Source organism: Onychostruthus taczanowskii, unplaced genomic scaffold, assembly GCF_017590055.1.
Source record: "Onychostruthus taczanowskii isolate IOZ18803 unplaced genomic scaffold, ASM1759005v1 scaffold10, whole genome shotgun sequence".
Classification (NCBI taxonomy): Eukaryota; Metazoa; Chordata; class Aves; order Passeriformes; family Passeridae; genus Onychostruthus; species Onychostruthus taczanowskii.
In genome coordinates this window covers 16,424,770-16,444,301 of record NW_024496526.1, presented here as the reverse complement: position 1 = coordinate 16,444,301, position 19,532 = coordinate 16,424,770, and positions in this window count along the sequence as shown.

Genomic DNA, 19,532 nt, shown 5'->3' with positions numbered 1-19,532 from the left:
AACAGATCCTAAATCGTTAAAACAGATTATTCCTATGGATTTCTATGGATTTCCATGGATTTTCATGGGGTTGGATATGGATCCAACCTGCTCAGTGGGATAACAGCTCCAAGGCTGTTCCCAACAGGTTTTCCCCAAGGAAAAATCATCAGGAGTCACACAAAGGTTGTGCCATTCAAGAGAACAGACCCTAAATCACTAAAACACTTTATTCCTGTGGATTTCCATGGATTCTCATGGGGTTGGATATGGATCCAACCTGCTCCAAGCCTGTTCCCACCAGATCTGATTTTTGGGATGCAAATCAATCCGTATGGAGCTGCTCCACATCCTACTGGATTTAATTCACAGAGCTGCCTGGCTTTGGGATCAGTCTGTGTTTGTTTGAAGCCTGAGTTCCACCTTTCATCTCCCACGCCAGGAATGCCATAATATCCCAAGAATAATTGGATATCCCATCCCATAATCCAATAGCCTGCATCCCCAAATCTCATTTTGTGCTCTTGGGATGACATCAGGCAGGGAGCAGGAGAACAAACAGCTCATCAAGGATTGGATCTTTTCCCAAAATAAACCTGGACCATCCACAGCGATGGATGGAGCTCCAGGCAGGAGCTGCCTGATGAATCCTTGGGTTTTGCAGCTCTGGGATTGTGGAAAATTCCTTCTCATGGTGGATTGTGCAGCCAGGAATTCACCTGCTGGGACTGCAGTGATCCTGTCTGGGATATTTGGAATTATCGTGCTTATTAGAGGAATATCCTCTTTTCACCTGCTCAAATCCACAATTATTTCATGGATGTAAATTCTCCAAGCCTGGATTTGATTCTGATTCCAAAAATGGCCATTTTCCAAATCTCCAGATGTGGGAAAAAACCCTTTTGGTGAATCTAAATGGGCCGTTGGAGTTCTGTGGGAAGAAATGGTTTTAACACAGTGAAAAATCAGTGGAAATCAGGAATTTTGGCCTTTAAGGGGCCTTAAAGACACATTTATTGGGAAGGCAAGAAAATGGGAATGTTTATTAATCCCTAGGGATTTCTAAATTGTCCATCCATGTAAAAAATCCTGTTTAGGATGCCCTTGCTCCTATCCAAGATTTTTAATATATTCTACGTTTTATATTTACATATATAATGTTTTTTTTTATATTTTATGCTCAAGGCTGCTTCTCCTAGTTTGTATTTCCTATCCTTGGCAGATGAAGAGCCTGAAGCTGGGAATTTGATGGGATCCTGCCTGCCCCTGCCACTCTCCTTTGTCTCCATTATTCATGAGCCAAAAAGGGACAAAAATCATCCCAAACCTCCTCAGGCAGGCTGGAATTCTCTGCGTGGATATGGAGGGGGATCCCTGAATCCCTCTGGCAGGAGAGGAGCTCCTGGGGCAGGAATGGCTGGTCCTGGCCTGGCCAAAATCCTCCCAATTCCCAAAGATCTCCTGGAAAAAGCACACTCAGGAATGCTCATGGTGGGATATGAAAAGGATTAAATCGGCATTTTCATAGGGAATGGGATTTGAGGATTTGGATTGGGAGTTTTTATTTGCACCCAAAGGGGATCCTTTGCTCAGACCCCTCATCCCACCCAGTTCCAAAGGGAAGGAGAGCTGAGCCAGGAAAATTGGGATTTGCCAGCCCTGGAGCTGCTGCCCCACAATGTTTGTTCTCTCTGGGGTTTCTGGGATGGCTTTTCCTCCTCTTTATCCTCCCTCTTATCCTGGTTTAAGGCTCTACCAGGAATAGGAGGCTCCAAATCCAAATCAAATTTCACATTCCCACCTCTTTTGGGAGGATGTGCATCATGGGCATCCCATGGTGCAGATTCCAGCCCTGAGCATCGCTGCTTGGGGTTTGGATCAGGAGTTTTTATTCGATCCTTTGCAGCTCTGTCCCTCCTTGTCACCCTGACCACAGCCAGACCCCTCATCCCACCCAGCTCCAAAGGGAAGGAGAGCTGAGCCAGGAAAACTGGGATCTCTCATTGATGCCTCAGGTTCAGCTTTTCTCTGTTTCAGACCCTGTGCTGCTTCAGTGTGCAGTTCTGAGCTTCACATTAAGGCTTGCTGAGCTCTCTGCACAGAGCAGGGACACAAAACAATTCCTGCTCCAGCTGGGCACCAAGGACAAATGATCCAAATCTCAGCCCAGGAGCACAAACCCCGTGGGCTGCAGAGAGAAAAACAAGCAGGATGGGAGTGCAGGGGCTGAGCTGGAATTGGACACTGAACTGCAATGTGCACATGGAGCAGAGCTGATCCCAGGGAGAGACCCCGGGAGCGCTCGTGCATTTTGGGACCATTTGGGTTCATCCTGGGTGCAGCCCTGGCTGGGCTCTTGTGCTGCCCAAGGTGCATCCATGGAGGAGATCCTTGAATCAATCCCTGCTTTTTTCTGGAACTCTGTCCAGGCTCTGCTCCAGGGCAGCCTCTCAAGGCGTCACCACCCCTGGAGCTGCCTGACCCCTTCAGCCCCTCAATCTCCTCCATCCCCACAGGCATTTCAATTTATGGGATTCCTTCTCTCCCAGTGCTTTTCCCACTGTTGTTTTGAGTGGAATCAAAGGGTTTTCAGAGCTGGGATTGTCATGGTTTGAAAGCCACAGGCTTCACAATTGGAAGCTCCAACTCAGCTGTCAGGACATAAATCTGCAGAAATTCCTAAACTCAGCTGAGCTCTGTGGGATCTGCGTTCCCTGCTCTCCCTTTGGAACCACTCACAGCTGGTTTTTAGAGCTGCTTTTACACATCCCAATTTGTTAATGTGTGTTTTGCAAAGGGGGTGTTGATTGGTTCCTCTTAATTAGCCCTGCTAATAAAGCTGAGAGGAGCAGAGGATTTCATTGGGCTTTGCATTCCAATGCAGCCACCGGGGTTGGGTTTTCCAGCCCAGCCCTGTGGGGAGACAGAAGGATGTGGGAAAACGCCCCCTCAGCCCCGGAGAACTTTGATGTCTGGGGCAGGGAAAACACAGAGAGGTTTTCTGGGACCCACTGAGGAGGTTTTGGTGCCAAATTCAGCGAATCTTGGAATGGCTTGGGTTGGAAGGGACCTTAAAGCCCATCCAGTTCCATGGGCAGGGACACCTCCCCCTGTCCCAGGCTGCTCCAGCCTGGCCTTGGATATTCCAGGGATCCAGGGCAGCCCCAGCTGCTCTGGGAATTCCAGCCCAGCCAGGAATTCCCAGTTCCCAATCTCCCACCCATCCCTGCCCTCTGGCAGTGGGAGCCATTCCCTGGCTCCTGTCCCTCCATCCCTTGTCCCCAGCCCCTCTCCAGCTCTCCTGGAGCCCCTTCAGGCCCTGCCAGGGGCTCTGAGCTCTGCCTGGAGCCTTCCCTTCTCCAGGGGAACATTCCCAGCTCTCCCTAGCATTGGAACATCTCCATCCTCCCTCTTATCCTGGTTTAGGGCTCTACCAGGAATAGGAGGCTGCAAATCCCAACCAAACTTCACATTGCCACTGCTTTTGGGAGGATGTGGAGCACGAGCATGCCATGGAGCAGATTCCAGCCCTCTGTGCCACCTCTGTGTCTCCCCAACCTGCTGGGGTTTGGATTCCAGGGTTTGGATCACGAGTGTTTTATTCCTTCCTCTGGACTCACTCCAGCAGCTCCACATCCTTATTTAGGGTTTCCCAGGGCTGGAGGCAGCTCTGCAGGTGGGCTCTTAGGAGAAGGTGAGAATCCTCCCTGCTTTCCTCTGATCCAATCTGCTGCTGTGGAAAAAAACCATGGGAAAAAGAAATTATTTATCACCAACACATCCCTCAATTCTTTCCCAGCCTCAAAAATCACCAGGTTATTGAGATCCACAGCACCCAAATCTCAACTCTCAGGATGCTGCTGCAGGAAAAGCAGGGAATTGTCTCAGGAGGCTCCGAGGCAATTATCATTGCAGTTTCTTGGTGCTGATGTGATCTGCTGCCAGCCAGCCGTGGGAACACAGAATTCCTGGACACCTTCCTGGCCTCCTGTCCCTCGGCTATCGCAGGGATGGGATCAGCTGCAGATCAGGGTGGGTGGCAGCACCTCAGGTTTTTCTGGTCGGACTTGAAGGATCCCAGGTTTATCAGGGCTCTTCTCCTGCAGGCACCACATCAAACCCTCCCCTCCTCCACCTGGGGATGGAGTCACCCAGGCCTGAGCAGAGCTGGCTCCTTGGTTGCCCAACTGGCCACCAAAACAGTGCTGTGGCCTTTGGAACCTCTGGGATGGTTTTTGGAGGGTTCCTCCAGCTCCCACCGTGAGAAATTCACCTCTGCCTCATATCTGGCCCTTAAATATCTTCGGAGATTTTCTCAGGCGTTGCTTTGCTGAGGTTTTGGTGGATTAAATACGCCAAGTTCCTGGAGTCTGTCCTGCACTGGCACAGCTCATTTTTTTCTGGATAGAGCTGTATCCCACATCTCAGGTTAGTGAGATCCTGGTGCACCTCCTGGGATCTCTCCCTCTCCATCATTTTGAACTGATTCACTCTTCCCACACAGCTCATATCCTCACTGTGGGATCCTGAGTGCTTTATTTCAATCCTTAAGACTCCAAATTGTCCGTGTTTGCCCTTCAGTTGGTGCCGTCAGCAGATTTCATCAGGAAATTTCACCAGCAAAAGCCCTCCACACACTTTTCCCTCTTTTTATGATCATTAATAAAAAATATCAAATGTTGTTTTCCATGTGCACCTGGAAGGAACTGGCTCTTCTGGTTGTCACCTGCCCTTGCTCAATTTCTTACCGGCATTTGCCATCCCCTCCTTGTCCCTTTGCCCTCATTTTCCTGCTGTCCAGACAGATCCAATCTCCTGCATTCCCTTTGCCTAAGAATCCTGTTCTCTTCCAAAGCCAGGCCCAATTATCCATTCTTTCACCTTTGCTCCACTTTTCCATCATTTCCCATTTACCAGCTCCTTCCCTCATCCATTTTCCTAAATAAAATTGGATTAATCAGCCTTTAATTGCCCAATCACCATTTGTAAGTGCCAGGATTAATTTTAATGCTATTCACCACTAAAATGCAGAGCAGAACTTGGAGCAGGGATCAAATTCCCTGTAATTCCCCCCTCCCAAACCACCCAGAGCCACTCACTTCTGCCCTTCCACATAATACATTTGTGCTTTCTTAAAGCTTTATTGCCATTAAGAAGTCATCAATTAGTGGGAATAACTCTGGGAGCTTCATTAATTTCCTTCCTGGGTGCAGATGAAAAAGGTGCCCTGGATAAAGCCATCATTTTCCTGGATGTACCCATCAATCCTTGGAGTTTGGGTGCCTTTTCTGCTCCTCACAGAGCTGCGTTTCCTCCTGCATTTCCCTCTTTCCTTGGGAGGAAACGCTCCAAAAACCTCAGCAGGGCCCTAAAACCCTCAGGAATGAGGGGGTTCACCCCTGGAATGGGAGTCAAAGGGAAGGAAAAATGGGATGTAAGCATTGATGGGATGCAAACATCATTCCTGGTGGGATGCAAATATTGTCCTGATCCTGGTGGGATGTCAACATTTTCCTGATCCTGGTGGGATTAAGAATTGTCCTGATCCTGATGGGATGCAAATATTGTCCTGGTCCTGGTGGGATGCAAATATTGTCCTGATCCTGGTGGGATGTCAGCATTGTCCTGATGTCCATGGCTCAGGTTCTGAGTCCAGGGTGGTGCTGCTGGCCGGGACACAGGAAGGAGCCCTGGATTTCTGATGGATCATGAGCAGCACTGGATTCCTGAGGCCTTGGGAGGTGACACCAGCCAGATGTCCCAGGCCTGGCACTGAAACCTTGGCTTGGGGCCATTGTCTCCCTTTCCAGAGCTCTTCCCATGTGGAATTCCCAGTTCTGGGTGATGGCTGCTGGCTGGGAGGCAGAAAGCCCAGGAATTCCACAGCAGGCCATTCCCAAGGGATTGACAAGCAGAGTTTGCATTCCTGTGTGCTTTGGACAAGTCCTGAATCCTCCACGGGTGTCCCCAAACCGAACCCAAACACTGGATTTCCTGCCAGCTCCAATTCCCACGTTGATCCTCAGGGAAAAGGAAATCATTCCCAGCAGAGCCGACTGACCCTGGCCGTGTCCTGCTCCACAGGTCCCATGCTCAAGCTGCAGGATGCCACTTTGGGAAGGGAGCTGGATAAAGTAGGTCAGGTGTGTATTTTAGGACACTGTTCCTGCAGAATGGAGTTATTTTAAAAAGTGGAATTCCAGGTCAGGGAAGTGGAGATGTACAGAAGATGGAAAGGAGCTGGATTTTTCATCCTTACCCCCCAAAAAAACCCTCAGTGAAGTGAACAGTGCTGACACTTTCACCCTCATCAGTGCACCCCACCATGGGCTCCTTTCTTGGACTCCACATGTCACTGGAGTTCATGTGGGAAGGAATTTGGGATAGCCTGGGACAAGCCACATGGGATAGCAGAGGGAGCAGGACCCAAACCAGCAGTGGCAGCACTGGGGGACCCCACATCCCATCCTGGTGGCCATTTGGGGCTCATGGAGCTGCAAAACCAGGGAATTTGCTGCTGCTGCAGTTGGAAGGGAGATTCAGGATGGAGCAGCTGGAATTTGGAGCAATCCCAAACTCACCTTTGGTCACGGTGGCTGCTCTGGGAGGCAGGATTGGGAATGCTGTTCCATAGCTCCAGAAGGTGCATCCAGGTGTCCCTGGCAGCTGAAACCCTTTAGCAGAGGCTGCCAGGAGCCACAGGCTGTCTCCCATTCCGATTCCAGAGGAAACACAGGATAAATGACCAAAGGTGACTGCATCCACAGTGGGTGGCCGGCCTCAGGGAGGCTCAGCAGCCACGGAAATGACTCAAAAAAATCAAACAGAACAAAATGCTGCATTCCCTCAGCTGCAGGGGAGCAGGGTGATGCCTCTCTTCCCTCCAGGAGCATCCTCCTGCAAGCAGGAATTTGCTGGGACAGCAGAGGAAGCAGGATTGCTGGGCAGCGTGCCCAGAGCGAGGGCAGCTCCCTGGCTCAGTGGCACTTGTGGCAGCTCTGCTCCAGCCTGGAAAACATTTGGAAGTGGTTTAGAGCACATTGTTGGAATGTTTTTGCACTTCAGTCACTGGCAGAGGCCTTTGCTGGGAATGGGAGGCTCCAAGTGCAGGTTTTCCATGTTTGCATCCCTGTTTGCTGCAGCCTGGATGGGCCCTGAGTGGGATTCCCTCACCAAAACTCCCTCCCCATCCCAAGGGAGCTGGAGCCCCCCCACGAGTGCCCAACCCTCTGTGCCCCACCTTTCCTGGCAGTCCTGGGAATGTTTCTCATCCCACAACAGATATATGGACAGAAATGCACATTTTGTGCAACACTTATCTCATCTTTAACCGAGTTTCCACTGCAGAAAAGCTCTGTCAGCACTTCCCCCCTTCCCTGTCGTGGGCACACCCTGCCTTAAGTCACCCATTCTCATCTTCTGCCCATTTTTCCTCCCAGTTGTTTTCCTTCTCCTCATGTGGGACTGTCCAGCTCCTGTCCCTGACGGAGATGTCCCCCGACTGTCCTGTAATTACATTTTAATGGCTATTAAGAACTATTTACACTTTAAAAAAGGCATTTAGTACGTTAATAAAAAGGCAAACCCATCGATTATTGATCCAGTGGCGATGCTGCAGTGCAGGGACCCCATCCCTGTCCCCATTCCCTGCACATCCCTTTCCTGGGGGGAAATCCACAGCTTGGGCCGCATCAAGGGCTTGCTTAATACCCTGAAACCATAAAATAAAGTCCCTCTGGAGCACAAAATATTTATGTTTTATGAGTTCATCCTGGAGACGAGGTGGTGAAGATACCGAAGGCATGAATAATCCAGGGTGGCTGCAAAAAACACCCCGGGCTGCAGGGAAAGGGAAGGGCAGAGGCTTGGAAAGGCATTTTCCTTCTCCACCTCTGGTTATTTAAAGAGGGGACTCAGGGCAGAGCACTCAGATCATGTTCTGTGCTCAGGAAATTCAGTTTAAAATGAATTTCAGCTCAAAGATCGACTGAAATCAGCTGGTGGCTCACGAAGCAGCACAGGGCAGACTCCCACAGTCCTGCAAGGTAGAAAATAAATCAGTGAAATCGTTTTCTGCCCCCAAAAACGGGACAGTGAGGAGTGCTGGGGACAGAGGGGCACTGGAAATGCAGATTTGGGGATTCAGGAGAGAGTGTGACCCTTGCCAGGTGTCCCCAACCCAGGCAGTGCTCGGGCTCCTCTGCTCAGTGATAAGAGGAAGGTGATAAGGGGGGAATGCTCCGGCTGCTCCAGGTTGGAAGCACCCACAGAAATATGGATGTGCAGCATTCCTCACAGCTGCTTTACCCCCAAAAGCCTTGTCCTGAGGGGACACAGGGTGGCAGCAGGGACAGCCACCCACCCACAACTGTCCCCAGCCTGTATCTATCTCTACAAGGTCTTTTAAGGAAAAACTATCTAATTAAGAAATGACACTTGAATTGTTTTTACTTTTAACTTAATAACTAATTACTTATGTCTTGTAATGAATGTGGACTTTCTGGTCCAATTACAAAACACTACTTCAACTCCCAAAGAAGAAGGTGAAGAAGAAGGACTAGCTACTGCCTCAAAACTTCTATTTTAGTTTTATATATATTATCATATTCTAAAACTTTAAACTCTAAGTTTTCTATGTGATATTACACACTATTATTCAAACTACACACTCACAATCTTGGTGTTATTAATCCATTTTGGAAGCTTTCTCTATGGCTTCAGGTTAAATGCAATGTTCTATTGAGGGTCTGTGTCTTTCAACACAGAAAATTCTTAGTTTCTAAAATTCTTAATAATAAATAATACTTAAATAATATTTAAGTATGCAGGGTTCCAACACCCTCCCACCTTCCCCGCTCCCTCCGCCCAATCTCAGCTCTGCTTTCAAGGATTTTCACGCCAGACTGGAATATTTTAATGCTTGGATAATTCCGTTTATAAACCCATTGCACGGGCTGGTAACACTGAGCTCCTCACCCAAACTGATTGAGTCCCCAGGCAGGGATGAAACCAAAAATTCTTCTGGGACGAGGCTCTGCAGACAAACACGGGGCTAAAAATATCCCAGTGCAAGCTTTCCTCCTCCTCAGACACACACAGCTACAACTCCTCAGGGCAACCAGACACATTTTTGAAATATCAGCACGCAGGGAGTGGTTCCTGACCAGGAAAAACTGAATAAATATTGGTTTAGCACCGCTGAATTTGAATAGAAAGGTGAGGCGAACAAAAAGAGCAGCTTTTGGAAGCTGTGGGTGGGGTGTGGATGCGCTGGGTTCCGCTGGTCCCGGGGATTTTGGAAGATCTTCCTCCTTGCCCTGGGCACGGGCAGCCCCCAGGAGCTCCAGGTTTTCCTCCTCCCACGTTCTCCCCCGTGGATTTACACCAGGGCATCAGTGGGAGCTGACTCTGACAGATAAAAGGGTTTTTTTTTTTCTCTTTATTCCCTGAAATGTGCTGAGATTCTGGCTGGATTTTCCCTTTTTTCCTCTTGTTAGCACCCAGACATGCTCCTGGGGAAAGCTGAGATGTGTGGGAGCCCGGAGCTCCGGCTGGCGCGGCCAGGGCTGAACAAATCCAACATTTTGCGTTTCCAGAGCCTTCCCCAGCCCTTCAGAGCGGCGATTTCCACCCAGCCAACAATCCCACGTGGTGGATATTCCCCCACAAAAGTTATTTTGGGACAAACTGTGGCCGGGTGGTTTCTCCAGAGCACTTCAGCTTCGTGCAGAGCAGGGAAAGGCGATGTTTGCGCACGCAGCGAGCTCAGAGTTTATCATTTTTGCTGGAATTTTGTGGTTTTTCCATGCAAAGCTCCTGTCCCCGCGTTGCTCCTGGAGCATTACGAAACCTGGCCCGGAGCCTGCAGGTTTCCGCTGGGGTGTTAATGAGCTGTTCCAAGAAAAAAGCGGCTACGGAAGAATTTCCTGACAAACTCTGGGAAAATTTCACAGCCCATCCCGGGACATCTCGGTGTCCCCAAGCCCTCGGGGATGGCCCGGCTGCCACCCAGGAGGAGCAAACCAGGAATTTTTCTCAGCTAGGACAGAAATAAAAGGTTCGGGATGTCCCAAAAGCCCTGCAGCCTGAGGGATGCTGGGCTGGGAGGGTGGGAATGCTCTGGGTGGCTCCAGGGGTGTTCCCAGCTCGCTGGATTTTGGGGTGACAGCGGGAATAATGTCCCTGATTTTGGTGATGTATTGAAAGCACTTTCATAACAATTCACATTGGCTTTTACTTGTGTAAAGAGCAAGTTTATACTACACTTTATAGTTCCTAATAAAGTGAGTTTTATTAGGAACTTCATATATTTTATACGTAGGATTGTTCACTCAGAACTTGATTGGCTCTTAACAACACCCTTCACACTGCTGTTTAATTAGGAACAGCACTTTCTTTCTATAAATTATTATAATAATTATAAAATGATATAATTATTATAATGATCATAATTATTGATTATTGGTTATATTATCGAGCAGGATTATTCCCTCATCTCTGCAGGACGGACAGGTTGGGAATTGTGGTGAGGAACACCTCAGCCCCTGGATGCTGTGCAAGCACCAGCAGCCAGGATGCCAGTGATCCACCCCAAGGATTCCTTATCCCCCCAGAGCGTCCCTGTCCCTGGCAGCCCACCCACGAGTAACCCCCGAGAGGGAGCCAGGATGAAGCTGAGCTTTGCACAGAGGAGGAAGCAGCAATATTTACCAGCTGGTAGGCGAGGATGGGATTCTTTCCAGGGGGAAAAAAAAAACCCCAAACAAACAGGAGGAAGGTGAGGCACGTGTTTGGGTCAGGTACTCAGTCACCAGCGCTTCCTGCCTGGTGACATTCCTGCCACAGCTTCAGGAACTGCCGCTGGGAACTGGCTGGGCTTAAAAAGGAAAAAAAAAAAATAACACTTGAGTATCCCCCACCTTTCGTTTTCTCTTCCTGCCTTGCGTAACCATAGCAAAGGATCCTCGCTGGGAGATGGAGAATTCCTGCCATGATCCTATTGAACCACTCCAGATTTGGAGCTTTTGGCTGGGGAAACATCAGGGTTTCGCTCCTGGGCAGAGAAGGGGCCACGCTTTGCTCCGGCTGGGTCTTGGAACCCTGGCTGCTGAGAATTTTCCACTTTCTGTGCTGCCAGGCACTGACCCCCAGGAGAACACTGCATGGACCTGGGGCCGTGGAGAAGGCTCCAAAATTGATTGATTGCACTGAGATTAGGGGTGTGTGGTTTGAATAGAAGTGTGTACTATCAGAGGGTGGAATACTTAGAGTTTAAGGGTTTAGAATAAAGCAAGATGGAGGTTTTAAGGTGGAGGCTGCTCCTTCTTCTTTACCTTCTTCTCCATGAGTTTGGGTAGCATTGTGTAATTGGATTGAAAAGTCCACATTTAGGAGCACAGGTAGCTAGTTATTAAGTTAAAAATACAAATAATTTAAGTGTCATTTCTTAATTAAACATTTTATCCTTAAAAGGCCTTATAGAAAAAGAAATACAGCTCCATTTTTACCTTGTTAGTGAAGCACTGTAGAACTCACAGCTTGTAAGACTATAATATAGATAAAAACTAATAAACATCTGAGTCTGAACAAAAAATACGCAATTTAATCCAAACCTTGACCCAAAAAAAAGCAAAAGAATCGACATCAGTGAATGATTCCTGCTCCTGGGTGCAGCTCATTGATGGGAGAGTGGGAATTGCAGGCAGAGCCCACGCAGGCAGCTGGCAGAACTGGAGCTTACTATGAGAGCAGCATATGCTGAGCTGAGTTCTGAGACCTTCCAATCACTACGAGTGCTTAAAATATTCCAGGCTTTAATTACAAGCCTGTCTGTGCTTTAAATGCATGAATGTGAAATGCAGGCTTGGGCTGTGACAAGGGAAACCTTCTATGCAGGCAAAGGGCTGGAAGGGAAAATGCTGAGAGGACAGAGGATTGGGGTGTGTGGAGCAGCCAGGATGTCACCAGGGGTGGTGGCATTGGCTCTGCCCCGTGCCAGGGGCTGCTGAGCCCAACAGGGAATGGGCACACTGAGTGGCTGTGAATCATGGAATCCCAGACTGGTTTGGGTTGGGGTATTAAAGCCCATCCTGTTTTACCCCCTGACTTGGCAGGGACACTTCCACTGTCCCAGGCTGCTCCAAGCCCTGTCCAGCCTGGTCTTGGACTCTTCCAGGGATCCAGGGACAGCCACTGCCCATTCCAAGGCCTCACCATCCTTACAGGGAACAATTTTTTCCTAATCATAATTCACTCTCTTCCAGTCCTAAACCATTTCTGCTTGTCCTGCCACCCCATACTCTTGCAAATCTAAATGATCAAAGAATTTGTGTTGAACCCCTTAAAAAATGCATTTATTCCTGAAAAAACTTCCACGTACTGAACAAGTCACCCCTTTTCTCTGTCTCCTGTGGTGTCTGTCCCATAAGAGACAAGGGTTCATCCCTGACTAAAACAGATTTAAATCTTCCTCCAAGTTGAAAGCCTGGGGTATTGTGCCTCCAAAAAGAAGATGCACTTAAAACAATGGGGTTGTTAACTTAATGACAGGAAATTTAGGGATGGGAATTAAAGCCTGGAAGGATCTACATGTCCTGGATAAAGAAGGGCACTCAATCCCCAAGGTTTCCTGGCAGGCATCCCACTGGGAATTAGCATTGCAGCAAACTGGGACATGAGATGGGGAACTTGCAGGGATATCACTGGTTTTTAGGAGATTATTATTCCTTTAATTAACATAGAGACATCAAACACATTCTGTGCGTTTTCTAAGCAAAGAAAAACAGTTTGGTAGAAGGCTTTGATCCACAAGCAGGGACGCAGGACTGGCCTGGAAAATTGACACCAGGAGCCAGAGCATCCTGTGGCAAAAGCTTTGATCCACAAGCAGGGACGCAGGACTGGCCTGGAAAATTGACCACCAGGAGCCAGAGCATCCTGTGGCATTCCCACCCACAGAATGAAGGATGGAAAAGACCCCCAAGATCAAGTCCAACATCCATGGAGGGGCCAGGGTGAGCCTGAGCAGGAGGCTGGGGGTTTTTAAGATGCAGAATAAAGCCAGAGCCTTCATCCCCACATTTGACAGAGGAATATTTGCTGTGACTTTCCATCACTCAGCATTCCCAGCACAGCTTCCCTGGCACAGACAGTTTAGCTCTGAGTCATGAGGAGGTGACAGCCAGCCCAGAAACGAGATGAGTGTTGTCACCACTGTGACAGAGCCCTCATAGGTGCCAGGTAACCCCACAGGGACTCATTGGAGCTGCTCAGGATCTTCCTGCAGGGAACGTTTTCCATGGAAAGCACTGGCCACTGCTGGGTTTGGATTGTTTTAAGGCTGGAGAGAAGTCAGGGCTACAGCTGAGCCAGCTCCTCAGGGTTTTTAGGCACTTCCAAAGCTCTCAGGACACTCTGTGGTGTCAGGAAATTTTGGGAAAAGTTGAGGGGAAATTGAAGGAGTGGGGCTGTGTCCTCTCTGGGTGTCACCTGAATGTGGAAGCTCTGGTGTCCCAAATCTTGGTGGCACCATATGGCTGAGAAAACCCTGTGGGCAATCAGGTCCCTGCTGCAGACATGGGGCTGGAACGGGAATTTGGGGATGAAACGGCATTTGGGGCTGTAACAGGAATTTGGGGATGTAGTGGTGATTTGGGACTGCAACAGGGATTTGGGGTTGAAATAGGGATTTGAGGCTGTAACAGGCATTTGGGAATGAAACAGGAATTTGGGGATGAAAGGGGTATTTGGGGATGAAACAGAAAGTTGGGGCTGTAACAGGGGTTTTGGGGTTGAAACAGGAATTTTGGGGTTGAAACAGGGATTTGGGGTTGAAACAGGGATTTGGGGATGAAACAGGGATTTGGAATGAAACAGGGATTTGGCCTGTACCCCCATGTCTTGCCCATGGTCATGATTCCATGGTCCTGGCCAGAGGCTGGCCTCCAGTGCTGGATGTCAGCAGTGCTTCCAAAACACCAGGCTCTTCCTAAGGAGGAGGGACTCAGCCTGACTAACAACTGCTTTAATTAAATCCAGCAATATCATTAACCCGCTGGAGTTCACCAAATTAGTGTTGCAAATGAAAACTGCATTGGCCTCATTTTCAGGAGGCTGTTCCAAGAGGGAAAACAGCATTTTGCTTCCGAATAGGGTGTTTGGTTTGCTGATAAAACAAAACCTTTTCTTGCCCCCCTGGAGCTTTAGCTCCATTTAATTCTCAATAAAATATTTGATTTGGCCTTCCCTTGTTTTTGTTTTTTTTTTGGGTGCCCAGAGTGAAGGTATTGACACCACGGGGAGAATGTGGAGAGAGGGAGAATTGGAGGACTTTAAAAAAGGACTCTGAGAGGAGGAGGAGGAGGTGTTGGGATCCTTCCTTGAGCACATAAATCATTTGTGGAGCTCAAAATAAGCCAGCATCTGTGCAGGCTGGAGGGCTGCCAGTCATTTCCTTATCTCTGCTTTGCTCAGGGGTGACTCAGTACAAGCTCCCGAGGTGCCCACGGGAGCCAAGGGAATGTGCCCATGCCAAGGGCTCCAGGGCTGGGAGGGGGATTCCCACCTGCTGGAGAGGAAGAAGAGGAGGGATTGGGATCCCCCCACCAGCACCCTGGCTCTCAGCCCAGGCCACTTTTCTCTCTGCACTTGGGGGAGAGGCTCTTTAATAAATAGTTTTGTACACAAGGTCTGGTGTCCTGCTGGCACAGGGACAGGGGATGTCCCTCTGCCCAGGCTTGTCACAGCTGAGTGAAAGCTGGGCTTTTCCTGGGCAGAAATCTCCTTTTATCCACAGCTCATCCCCAAGCCTTTGGGTTTATACCCACTGTGAGCAGCGTGGATTGAAATCTTCCCCCAAGTTGAAAGCCTGGGGTATTGTGTCCCCAAAAATGAAGCTGCAGGGATGTGGTGTATGGGGATCCTGAGGATTTCTGAGGATGAAATGCCTGGATTGTGTTATATCCAGCAGGCTGAGAAGATGGGAGCTGTTCAGCTTTAGTTCCACATCCCTGTTAATCACCCCCCTCAGCCCTTGTGGAAAATTCACAGTTGGTTTGCAAGACTGAGTAAAATGAAGGAGTAAAAATCCCTTGAGGCGGAAGGGTCTCCAAAGGAGATGCTCCTCCATTTTTGGGTATTGCACTAAAACCAGGATCTGAGCTTCTCCTATGAATGGATCGAGGAGCCAACACTAACCTGGCTCCACCAGCAGCTCCTGGAGGGAATTCTGTGCCTTGGGAAGGGATGGGAAGGGATCCCATGGATCCAGCCAGCCCCACATCGCTGGAACACAGAGGCCTTCACCCCAGAGACGGAGCAGCCTGGTGCCTTTGGGAGCACTTGGAGCGGTTTCCAAGCTGATTTCTCCAGCTCTGGCCCTGCTAAGCTCCAGTGGCCTCAGCTGCACCGTGGGGACAGCTCCACCATCTCCTGAGGGTTTTTATCACCTCATGCAGCCCCCTCACGTCTGCTTCAGGCACAGGGAGGGTTTAACTCCAGCAAAACCCTCCTGGTTTTCCAATCATTCCAATTATTTCCAAGCAGTTGTTTTCTCCATCAGGAACTGGTGCTGTGCTGCTCAGAGGCTCCGGATGTGGCACTGCCACCCCTTGGGGACATCCCATTCTCAGTCAGGGAGCTGCCACCCTAGTAGAGATGCAGCTCCTTGCTCTCCATGGTGTAAATCCCCAAAATTCCCACAGCTGGCAAATCCTCCACTGAGGAAATGAGGAGTTCTCCAGGCTGGACTCAGGGTGGCTTTGGGAAAGTCAGGGATGTGAGCTGGCTTGTCTGGGGCAGCCACGAGCTCCAGGCGTGGCTGAACTGGCACCGGGGCAGGGATGGCAGCGTGTGAATGGCATCTCCCTCCTCGCCCAAGCCCAGGGGCTGCCTGTGCTCACGGCAACCCCCTTCCAGCAGGATCTCAGCCTGTCCCAGCTGGAAAAGCTCTGGAGAATGCCCCAGGTGTTCCTGGAGCTTTGCAGCTTGGCAGCACGACCCTCTGGCTCGGGATTTGCTTCCTGGATGTTCCATCTGGTGCTGGGATCAGCTCACTTGGGTTTGGGGTCTCCTGGTGCTGGGAACACTCATGGAATGTGCCAGGCAGGAGGGATGGGATGGGACAGCACCATCTCCTGCTAGTAGCACCCAAGGATCTACCAGCAGGGACATTTTCCAGCTGAATCCCAGGCTCCTAGGAGGAACCTGAGATTCTTGGGAGGTGGTGGTGACAAATTCGCCCTCCTGGTGCCCTTTTGAGCTGGGAGTTACTGTGAACCTCAGATAAGGAAAGGCACGGAGACATGAACTGGCTTGTCCCACATCCCGCTGGAAAACTGGCAGGAGAACCAGGAACAGGGCAAGGTTCTCTTCTTCTTGCACCAGAAAATTCCAGAAAGCCGAAAATTTAACTATTTTAGTGTCTAAAATTAGCTTTTAGTTATTGTCAGCCCTCTCTGTCATCCTCATTTCCACATGGGAAAACTGTGGCAGGACCATCCTTCTCACTCCCCAAGTGACATAATTCCAAAACTGAATTCCCAATTCCTTTTATTGGAAAAGATTTCTCATCTATCCCCCACTGATTTTTGCAAGGAGGAAAATGTGGAGCAGTGCTGTGACCCTGAGCACCGAGCAGGGATGGTGGCCTACACTGGCATCCCATTCCCAGCAGGAATAACCCCTCCAACCCCCTCAGGAGCAGATTTGGCTGCTGGATAATCCTCTCTTCCCATCATTATTTATTAGCAGGAGGTCAGAAGAGATTCCTGTGCCAGATTTCCCCCCAGAACTGTGAAAACTCTGGACTACTCCAATTAATTTGGAAAATGCAGTGGGATAAAAGCCATGCAAGCACGGAGAGAGGCAGACCTGGCTTCTGCAGGTATCTCTCTTGATGAGAGGTAATTATATCCTTCTAATTAATTGTTGGCTCATGGCAGTCAAGGTCTGACTTGCAGGGACAAGTCAGAAAGAGGGAAGAAGCCCTGGGTTGGGAAGCAGCGACGTGGGAGGACGCAGCATTCTTTTCCCACGTGGAGGAGCAGCAGGACGTGTTAATTCAGCTCTGGAATTTCGCTCCCAACCTTTTATGGTGAAAAAACGAGGCTCTCCTTGGACTTTGCAAATACATGTTCCAGCTGAAATCCAAGCTGTGCGTGAGCTCCCGGCCGGCAGCCGCTCACTTGGATGTGCTGAGCACGGGATATGCAAAAATTTGGGAAGCTCAGCTCCAGGCTCCTGGAGGCTCCCAGACCGCCCCATGCGAGCTGATGTCAGGGTTTTATCTGAGGACAGCTTCTCATGGCTCTGTCTTGTCATCCCAAAGAAATACCTGAGCGAAGGAATTAATTTTTAATGCATCCAACTAGAGTTTTGGAGGAATTTATTCTCACTCCTGCTGCCAGGCTGTTCCTGAGAGCCCAGAAATCCTGGATCCAGCTGCTTTCTGGGGTTTGGAGGTGGAGGGATGGAGCAGCAACCTCCTGCAGGTTCCCTTCAACCTTTCTTTGACAATGCACAACCCACCAAGCTGGGAATAAAGTGAAGACCTCGTTTTCTGCAGCCTTCCGATAATTCCTTAATTCAGGTGTAGGAAGAAGAGTTTTCCAACCTTGAATCATTCCTGTGGAAACACTTGACAACAAAAGCAGAGCTCGAATGTGTTAGAAGACCAGTTGGGCTCTTCTGAGTCATTTAATTAGAACAAGGAACTTTCCCTGCCTATGGAAATCTCGGGGTGGAAAGGGTGTGAAACCTGCTGCAACCAACACTTGCCTCCTAATTAGCCTCACTCAACAGGGAGTCCAAGGCTGTGTGAGACCCAGGGATGTTCACACTTTTCCAGGGAAATCTGCTTTAGGAGCTGCTGAATTGGGAGATGCTCTCATCGTGGTGTGGAAACCCCAAATTGCCACCACCACCATCCATCCGTCCATGCTGGTGCTGTCGAGCTCCAGCCCCTGGAAATGTCTCGGTTTTTCCTCACCCCACAGCAGAAAGGAAGCAGAGAAAGGGAGCAAAGCTCTGCATTTCATCTCGCTGGCTGCAGGCAGAGCTGCTGAAAATCCAGGCCAGGGCCCCGGTGACCCAGAAATGTCCTGCTTGACCCGGGGCTTGGTTGAAATCTCATTTTTGTGCTGCCTCCCTCCGAGAGCTCTGGAGAGCAGCTCCTCCCAAAGCCAATCCCTCGCCAGGGCCGTGCAGGAGCTGCCTCCACAATTGGAGTTAATTAGAAATCTGGGAATCTGGGAGCGAGGACTTGCTGGAGCAGCTTTTGCTGTTGCAGCGATCGGAAGTTTCCTAAAGTGGAACATTTGCTGTTCTTATTTCTTAGCTGCCCCATTCCCATGGATCTTGCATCTCCCAAATCCCAGAAAAATTATTCTCCCAGAGGATTTCTCCGCTCTGTATTTGCTTTACAGGAGCTCTGGGCTCTGTCCAATCTTCACTTCTTTGGTTGTCTCTGCTTGGTGTTTTGCCCTGAGAGATGCCCATGGCCATCCTGCTTTTCCCCCCTGAAATTCCTGAGGTTTTTCTGCAGCTCAGAGCCGGTTTAATCCCAGCCTGGCACCCTCCAAGCTAAAGCTCCCAGCTCAACAAATTTTGAAATGCAGCTCTGAACTCGTCCCCACAACTTTATGGTGGGAAGTATTGTGCCTGAGGGACAGAAAACAATAAAAATCAACACCCGAGCGCGTGAAGAGTTTCAAATGGCTCCCAAAAAATTTCTGCAATGCGTCCAAGGGTCTGTGCTGCTGTTACTCATTCACACGGGCAGGAATTACAAATATGTGTGTGCAGCCAGGAAAGCTTTGGATCACCGAATATTTGAGGCTTGGGGTGGAATGAAGGGGGTTGGGGGAGGAGAAATGCTCCGAACTTCTTCAGGATAACGAATCTGCCTCGGTGGTGCCACAGCCAAAAAATGACATTTCTCCTCTGCTGAGTTTTGTGCTCTTCAGCAATAATTCTGAGCTGCTTTGCCTTCAGGGAAGAGGGAGGGATTTGGAGGAATGGGTAAGGACATGCAGTACTGACCTAATCTGGTGCACTTTTCCCTGGAAGCTGCTCCCAGAGTCTGCCTTTGGCCCCCAGCACCCACTGGGATCAGCCAGAGCTGGGTGAGGAGTGGGGATTACACAATTTCACTCATTTTTTCCAGCCCAAAATGGGATGCAAGCAAAAGGATTTCAAAATTCCTTGAGAAATGAACTCCATCCTTTGACTAAAAATGTTCCAAGTTTGCTCATTTCCTATCCGTTGCAGAAACTACATTATAAATAAATCTTGGAATTTAATATCTCGTTATAAAAAGAGGTTAAACCTGAAAGTTGCAACCTTAGCAGAGATCAGCTCAGCAAGTTCCTAATACCAAATTCCACTGAAATCCAAGAAGTTCAGCAAAAGAAGCTGCCTTCAGCATATCAATATTTCTGATGGAAAACCATCCTGTCAGAAAATTTTTATGCTGCTCCAGGCTAGAATTCCCTAATAAACACTTTTCCTGTCTCCCCAGCAACTGGCACTGCTGATCCTGTATAAGGAATTTCCAT